Here is a 9097-nt window from a genome sequence, read left to right as displayed (position 1 = left end):
TTATTCCATCAGTTCCTGGAGCCTTGTTCTTTGCCAATTCCTTCAATGCACCTTGGACTTCCTCCTTCAGTATCATTGGCTCTTGATCATATGCTTGAAAGGGCTGAACATCAGCCATTTCCTTTTGGTACAGTGACTCTGTGTAATCCTTCCATCTTCTTTTGATGCTTTCTGCATTATTCAATAATTTTCCCAGAGAATCCTTCAATAATGAAAGTAGAGGCTTGAATTTTTTCTTCAGTTCCCCCAGCTTGAGAAGCGCTGAGCGTGTTCTTCCCTTTTGGTTTTTGACTCCAGATCTTTGCACATTTTGTTGTAATATTTGAGTTTGTCTTCTCGATCTGACCTTTGAAATTTTCTGTTCAGCTCTTGTACCTCCTCCTTTCTTCCATTTGCTTTAGCATCTCTAGGCTGGAAAGTAAGTTTCAGTGACTCTTTTGACATCCATTTTGACCTTTTCCTTCTCTCTTGTCTTCTTAATGACTTTTTGCTTTCTTCATGTATGATGTTCTTGATGTCATCCCATAACTCTTCTGGTCTTTAGTGTTTAATGCATCAAATCTGTTCCTCAGATGATCTTTAAATTCAGGTGGGATATATTCAAGGTCATATCTTGGCTCTCATGGACTTGTTTTCATTTTCTTCAGCTTCAGTTTGAAATTGCCTGTGAGCAATTGATAGTCTGTTCCATACTCTGCCCCTGGCTTTCCACATATATGTAGTCAATTTGATTTCTATGTATTCCATCTGGTGAGGTCCATGATGTTCATCTCTTATGCTGTCTAAAGAAGGTATTTGAAATGAAGAAATCATTGATTTTGCATAATTCTATCATGCGTTCTCCAGCATCATTTCTATCACCAAGGCCATAGTTTCCAACTACTGATCCTTCCTCTTTGCTCCCAACCTTTGCATTCCAATCACCAGTAATGATTAATACATCTTGATTGCACGTTTGATCAATTTCAGATTGAAGAAGTTGGTAGAATTCTTCTATTTCACCCTCATTGGCTTTAGTTGTTGTTGTGTAAATTTGAATAATAGTGGTATTAACTGGTGTTCCCCTGTAGGTGCATGGATATTATCCTATCACAGACAGCGTTGTACCTCATGACTGATTTTGATACTTTCTTTTTGACAATGAATGCAACACCATTCCTCTTCAATTTGTCATTCCCTGCATAGTAAGCCATGTGCTTGTCAGATTCAAAATGGCCAATACCAGTGCATTTTAGCTCACTAATGCCTAAGATATCGATGTTTATGCGTTCCATTTCATTTTTGACAACTTCCAACTTTTCCAGATTCATACTTCGTACATTCCATGTTCCAATTTTCAATGGATGTTTACAGCTGTTTCTCTTCATTTTGAGTTGTACCCCATCAGCAAATGAAGGTCCCACAGGGTTTTCTCTCATGGGCTTTACTCCATTTATGTCATCACGGTCAACTCTACTTTGAGGAGACAGCTCTTCCCAGTCGCATTTTGAGTGCCTTCTAACCTGAGGGCACAAATAGATACAGAGCAAGTGCTTAATACGTGATAATGCTACAACTCATGCCAATTCCTTCCTCTGCCTTAATACATGATAATGCTACAACTCATGCCAATTCCTTCCTCTGCCTTAAAATTATTCGAGAAACACTTAAATACACACAGCAGAGATCAGCACCTCTCAAAGTGTGGTCCCTGAACTGTTTGGTTCCCAGCATGCAAAGAGTAAGGAGTCCTAGCTGCACAGCTGTTGAGCGCAGAAGTGGTAACTGAAAGGTCGGTGGTTTGAATTCACCAGCTGCTCTGTGGGAGAAAGATGTGCTGTGAAAACTTAGTGGGGCCGTTCTGCTTTGTTCTATAGGGTCACTACAAGTTGGAATCAACTCAACGGAAATGGAATTTGAAGGGTTTTTTTTTGTTTGTTTTTTATGCCAATAGTTCACAGAATCAAAAGTAAACATTTAGAATTTTTTATAGGCATGTGGCTTGACAGGACCAATTTATTGCATTTCACTAAAATATGACTGGTCAGCACTGGACTGAGTATAACAAATCATCTTTTACCACAAATAGCCTAAGAATCTTCTGAGGTGGGTATTATTATCATTTTATATGTGAGAAAATGGAGACTTGGAATGACTAACTTATCCAAGTACATCCATCCATGTGGTTGAGCTAGTCCTCAAACAAAGATCCAACTTACCCAGAAGTTTTGTTAATGACAGTACTTACAACCACTCTATTTTAGGGGCCCAAGAGTCACATATCTATCTCACTTAATGCATCGCTAATAATAAGAAAGGATCATTGAACATAAGGCAAAGTCTTGAATATCTTGTCTCAACTCTGCAATCAACTTTCTGTATGACTTTGCACAAACCATTTCTTTTGGGGGGCCTCAGTTTCCCCATCTGTACAATTATCTTGGGGGCTTCTAGCTCTGACATTCTGAATTTAAATATCACTTCCCTTAATAGAAAGAGGTTTTTGAAGTCATGTGGTCAACCCCTTTCAAAAGCCATCTGGGATTCGTGCCCCTGCAATCTCTTGCATACTCCTTGTGATGGGGAGATCACCACTGCCCAGGTAGCCTGCTTTGTGATTGGTAGCTCTGATTTTCAGGCTATAATCTTCCTTCCAGGGGCTATCAGTATTGGGATGGTACTTTGTTGTCCTTAAGATGTGAATCCTATCTCTCCTTCCCCCAGAGGATTCTTTCCCAGAGGTGGGTCCTCTGATACTCTGCCTTCATTCTCTGAGCCAGTCTCAAGCCCTTGATGCCTCCAGAGGAAGTTGGGTCTATCAGGGGCAGAGCGCACCCTCTCTCAGAGCTCATTCTCAGAGTGCACGAGAATAAAAGGACCACCTAGAGTCACTTATCCTGTAGGATAAGCACTGGATTGCTTACCACAAAGTCTGAGGTTCAAATCCACCATCCACTCTTCAGAAACCTTACATAGGATCGCTATGAGTCAGAACCGACTCTTCGGCACTTAACAACAAGTCACTTGTGTTTTTTCCTCTGGGGAAACACTCCAGGAATCCCACACCTTGAGGGACTGGGCACCCTGAAGGCTCCCATCTCCTGTTATAAGAGTTCTGAGGTCCCATGGGTATACCTAGAGGTTCTCCAAGGTCTGTGCTGGCCTCAGCTTGCTCCTCATTAGTGCTCCTTCCTGAGACATAGGCTGTACAGGTGGCGGCATATGTGCTGTTGGGTCATAAAAGCTGCCTTCCTGTCATCTGTACCAGCCTGTTTTCATGAAAGTTGACCCAAAGTCTCCATACCATGACCCACATCTAACTAGAGGAAATGGGCTGGAAAGAATTGACCACCTCTGGGGTGTGCCACTCCTTTGCCACCCACCCCAAAACCAGACTAATCCCAACAATTTTTACTCTGTCTCTGAAACAATCGAAAGAGGGAGGCTTAGTCTCTGTCAAGTGTTGAATGAAACAACAAGCTATAGACTCAAGAGTTCTGGAAATTTGAAAACTCATAGAATTTCCAGAGTAGTGAAATCAGAGAAAAAGAATATAGTGATGGAAATTTTGGCAACGGATACTGATGATGCTGCTTGTACAATTGGATTAATAAGATTGGTGTCACGGAATCGTACATGTGAAAAATATTGAATTAGCTAACAGTGTTTTATTTGCATTTGTATGACATAAAAGTGTAAATGTAAAAAAAAAAAAAAAAGAATAAAAGAAACACACAAGCACAGAGAATCTCAAAACATTAGAAAATAAAATCCAAAATCACAGGTCCTTGGAAACCAAGCCAACCCACCCACCATGGCTTAAGTTCATAGGAGGAAAGAAGTTTCTGCTACAATGTCAAGGGTAAGGCGACAACCAGGACATGTGCCAGGGAGAGGAAATTAACTTGAATAAGGAGAATGGGGACCAATAGCAGGAGTTCTGATGAGCCACAAAGCTAAGTCAGAAACAACGATCAAGGGCAGAAGGACCTCTAAGAAGATAAGCAAAAGTCTCAGCTGGAGGCAAGACTTCCTTGATTGGCCCCATTTCCTACTAATGAAGGGTTCTCCTGGCCCTTGGCAAAGCTGAGGCCATCTGGCCCATTGCTGGGCAGCTCTAATGGAAATGAGTTGCTTGTATAGAGCCAGGAGCCTGTCAAAGTTCTGCCCTCTGCAAAATTGCTGGACTAGTGGAAGAGGATTCATGGGACTTTGTCCCACATTAGCAAGGGAACTCTTGGCAGGTGGCAAGCACACAATTGAAGGTGGAGGGACTGAGAAGCATAGAGCATATTCACAGAAGGTGATCCTTTCAAGGTGTCAGGGACCTAAAGGGGCATTGAGAGAGATGTTGGAATGGGATGTTAGGGCTAAAGGATGGAGGCTTTGGCAGCTTCAGTGCTGGACTCTGAGCATCTTTTCCATACCTCTGTGTGACTGTCATAGGCTAATAGCTGATGGCCTGGTCCTCAGTGGAACTTCTCATGCTCCCTGTGGAATGTCTCTAGGATGCCCTTTCCCTGCCCCTGGGTGGCTCAGTGAGGCCCTGGAGAAGCCATGTGGTGGGCTCAAGGTGTAATATGCAAGCTTAAGTGTCTCTAAAATAACTAGTAAAAACCCTGACCAAATCCAAACCAGATGCCCCAGGGCGCGCTGGGTTGAGAGCTGTCAGCACCTCCACATTTTCACCTGCTCATGTGGGTTGCACCTGTAGGCGGCAGGAACATGGGAGAGTTTCAGGTTGCCCATCAGGCTCAGGTCCCACTGACCTGCCCAGTATGGCGGTACTGAGGGGCCATTAGAATAAACCACTGACCTCTCTCTCCAGCACCATTCATTGCATCTGATTAGTCTCCTGTTTCTAAGCTTAGGCCCTCAGGGTTTATTAATACCCAAACTATTTGCACCAGGTGTATACATTAGGCAAGTTGCCTTATCCCTCTGAGTCTTAGTATTCCTTCAGGTAGCACAGACATTTTCATGATAACCTCCAAGTTTACCAGATAGTTCATTCATTCAACTGCAAAATCTATGGAAGAAAATCCTGGTGATCTACTTCTGAAAATCAGCCATTAGAAATCTTAGAGAGCACAGTTCTACTCTGGCACACATGGGGTGGCCATGAATCAAAGTCAGCCCAATGGCCACTACTGCTGATGATGGATTGTGGGTCAACCATTGGACAAGGTACTGAGAACAACGTGATTAATAAAATAGACATTGTCCCTGACTTCATAGAATTGATGGCTTCGAGTGGTAAGCAAGCAAAAACAAACCCCCACACAAATAAATATACAACTTACAAATTAAACTAATGCTTTGTAAAGGGCATGCTAGGTGAAAAAAAGCCAACACAGTAGGGTAGGGAGTGAAAGAGGCCTCACTACAGAAATCATGTCTGAGCTGAGGCCTGAATGCTGACTAGGAGTAAACCAGAGAAAGAAAGAGTGTGAGGTAGAGTACTGCATGCAAAAATACAGCATGTGCCAAAGCCCTGAGGCAAGGAAGTACTGGGCTCATTTCCTCCTTGTGGGCAGAGAGTGAGGAGTGTGTGGCATGGGGCGAGACTGGAAAAGTGCACAAAATCCGAAGCAGGCAGGGTTTCCTGAGGCAGGCAAAGGTGGGAGAATTTAGCCTAGAATGATGGAAAATTCCCAAGGTGCTTTTAGAGAGGCTGCTCCACACACTTCTATATTTGCATTTTAAATGTTCTGTCAAGGGCATAGTTGAGATTATGAATGAAACTTCCTCACAATCGCCTGCAAGGGATTGGCCCAAATTCACATGGCCAATAAGTACCAAGAGTCCAGGACATTTCAGGTTCTGTCCCAGGCTTGCTTTGCCTCTTTATCAATTACAATGGTACTTACCACCAACCTTGGAGAGGGAGGCAAATGTGTATAGGATAGGAATCATTAGTTCTCTGCCCAGTTAAGGAAACTGAGGTCCAGAGAGGTGACTGAGCTTGCCAAATATCATGCAGCAAATTTAACGAGCATTCCACGAAGATCCAGATCTTGCAGGAATGGACAATCTTAAAGATGGCAATCAAATATTGGAGGGAGAGTATACAGGCCAAAGTTACACCAAAGAGGACAGGTGTAAGGTCTCAGGTGCAAACAGGTGTTCGATGGACAGAAGGTCTGGGGATGACACGGCATAACTGAAAACACTATGCTAACACCTGAACACATTGTGCAGACACTGATGATGACATCATCAGTCATCCTCCTGACTCAAGGCCATGCCGACAGCATGCAGGCCAAGACTTGAAGGCAGCAACTCTGTCTTGAGTCCTTACAACTCCCAGCATAACTGCCCCGACTCCTTTAAACATCATTGTAAGGCTAAGTCCCCAGCCAGTCCCCACATCTATCTGCCCCTTACAGAGCAGGAAACACAGAACCCACGGCGGGGAGGGAGTCTAGGACAGTAGGCCCTGGTTTCTCTAATGATAGCTCTGCTAGGACAACCCTGACTCTGCCCTCAACAACCGTGTTGGGCTTCCACTTCCTTTGAGCCACAACAGCACTAACCAGCTAACAGTGCCCTCTGCCCGAAATGCCCCTCCCTGACCCTTTCCTTGGTGGACTCTAAACCCAAACCAGTTGCTGTCGAGTTAATTCTGACTCATGGTGACATTATGTGTATCAGAATAGACCTGTGTTCCATAGGGTATTCAGTGATTGATTTTTCAAAAGTTGATTGCCAGCCCTTTATTCTGAGGTGCATCTGGCTGGACTCAAACTTCCAATCGTGTTAACCGATTGCACCACCCAGGGGTTCTTTGGTGATCATTGCGCATCCTTTAAGGCTCAGGTCAGCCATCTCTTCTTTATCCTCCCCCTCCAGGAAGTCCCCTCTGAGCTCCTGGATTAGATTCCTGTGACCTCTGACCTTCTTTGTTTCCCCCAATGAAGAGAGCCTCTTGAGGGCAGAACTGCATCTTCCTTATCTGTTTCCTGGAGCTCAGCACACAGTACAAGGTCAGCAGACATCTATGTATCTCTTCCCCTTCCTTTCTGAGAATAGAATACAGCAAAGGGCTTTTGAGAATGGGAAGATTAATTTAGATTTGAACTATTGTTGTTGTTAAGTGCCATTGAGTTGACTTCAACTCATAGTGACCCTGTACAGAGTTTCCAAGGAGTGCCTGGTGGGTTTGAACAGTGAACCTTATGGCTAGCAGTCCAGCGCTTATCCTATAGTGCCACACCAGGAACCGTGGAGTCGGTTCCGACTCATAGCAACCCTGTACAGGGTTTCCGAGGCTGTAAATCTTTACAGGAACAGAAAGCCAGGCAGTTCTTAAATCCTCCAGTGTTTGATAGACTAAAGTCCTCTCTAATGACGTAGCATTTGAGGCCTCGGTGGCACTATAGGATAAGCACTCGACTGCAATATCGGTTTGAAACGCAAGGTCAGCGGTTTAAATCCACCAGCTGCTCTTCAGAAACCCTATACTGAGTCGCTATGAGTCAGAACCAAGTATACGGCATTAATAGCAACAACCAGTCTCATCTCTGCCCCTCCCACATCCACATTGTTGATAAAACACCCAAGGGCTATTCACTCCTCACCCCTAGACCCACTCTTCCAGGCTCCCTTTCTCCTCTTCTCACCCTCTTGGTCACTAGGGTTAGAAAAGTGCAGGTTGAATTTCATCTCTTCCACCCGGTGCTCTAGGGCAGGGGTGGAGAGTAAGATGTGCCCTGTTGTTGTTAAATGCTGTAAATCTTGGGAACAGAAAGCTTCATCTTTCTCCCAACGAGAGACTTGTAGTCTCAAAAACCATGGATCTTGTGGTTTGCAGTCCAATGATTATCTTACAGAGGACTAATATCTGCTGCATCAAACACACACACATATGGAGTCAATTCCGACTCACGGTGACCCCATGTGTTCAGAGTAGAACTGCACTCCATAGGATTTTCAGAAGCAGATCACCAGACGTTTCTTCTGAAGCACCTAACCATTTATGCAATCAGAAAATGTCAATGTCCTTGCCTTCTTGCTCCATATAAATTATTTTTCACCTCCAAAACATCCCTCTCCCCCAAGAAAGTCTTCCCTCACCTCCTCCCCAACCTTAACCTTTGCCAAACCTGAAGCCTAGGTGGCCTTCCGCTCCCTCATACGCTCCACCCACCCTTAATCAGAGAGCAGTGGGGTAGGATGGAGCCTGGATCAAGGTGAAATTCAGCAGTTGGGAGAGGTTATTTTTGGATTCAACACAAATGCTAAATGAAGAGCCCCCAGCTTCCAAGCAATCTCTGCTTTGTGCTCCAAGACCCAAAACTAACATTTTCATAATAATTTTCCAGTATCAAAGTGATAGTTTTGATTCAAGACAGCTGAAGCTTGCAAAACTGTGTGGTGGCCTCTCCCGCACTCCAGCCAAACATGTGCCTCTGTCTCTATTTTAACACCTTTGATAATCATCGAAAAATGCATGGCCCAAGCAGTTTTCTCAGCTCTCTGACCAGAACAGCCACCCCTGGAAGGAGCCCACCGAAAAAGTCTGTTTTCCTTCTGCATTACTCTGAGCCCTGGGCTTAGTCCTTCCAGCTCGCTTGGCTTTTCCACCTCCCTCTCTGCATTCCATTAGTTATGTCTGATTAAGAAATTGGCCTTTCTAGTGCTGTTAAAACGGGGGGAGCCCAAGAAACACAGTAACACAATATCATGGAAAACTGATATAATCTTTTCAAAACTATAAAGATCGCTCACCCGGAGGAACATCTGCATGGAAAACGAAAAAGGTTTTAAACAAACTGGAAAGGAGTCGGGTAACTTGTAAAGGCCGAGGTGTTGGGGAGACCGCTGGCTGGACCGTGGCCTGCTGTCACTCTGGAGGAGGCAGACCATCCTCAGAGGAGTCAGTTCCCTCACTGAGAGCTCCCACCATCTGGAATTCATTGCAGGATGGAACACTGCATTTGTAAAAAGAATTTCAGCCTAACAATAATCGTTCCTTAAATCATTAATATGGCCCAAGCACCAGATGGAGAGTCGAGGGCAGCAGGGGCTGGTCAGGCCCAGGACCAAGGTCCTGGCCCACCTCACCGACCCTTCCAACCTCCTAGCAAGAAACAGGCCCAGGTCAAACTCTAGACTC

The sequence above is a fragment of the Chrysochloris asiatica genome, unplaced genomic scaffold (genome assembly GCF_000296735.1).
Source record: "Chrysochloris asiatica unplaced genomic scaffold, ChrAsi1.0 scaffold00026, whole genome shotgun sequence".
NCBI classification, from domain to species: Eukaryota; Metazoa; Chordata; class Mammalia; order Afrosoricida; family Chrysochloridae; genus Chrysochloris; species Chrysochloris asiatica.
This window is presented reverse-complemented; position numbering follows the sequence as displayed.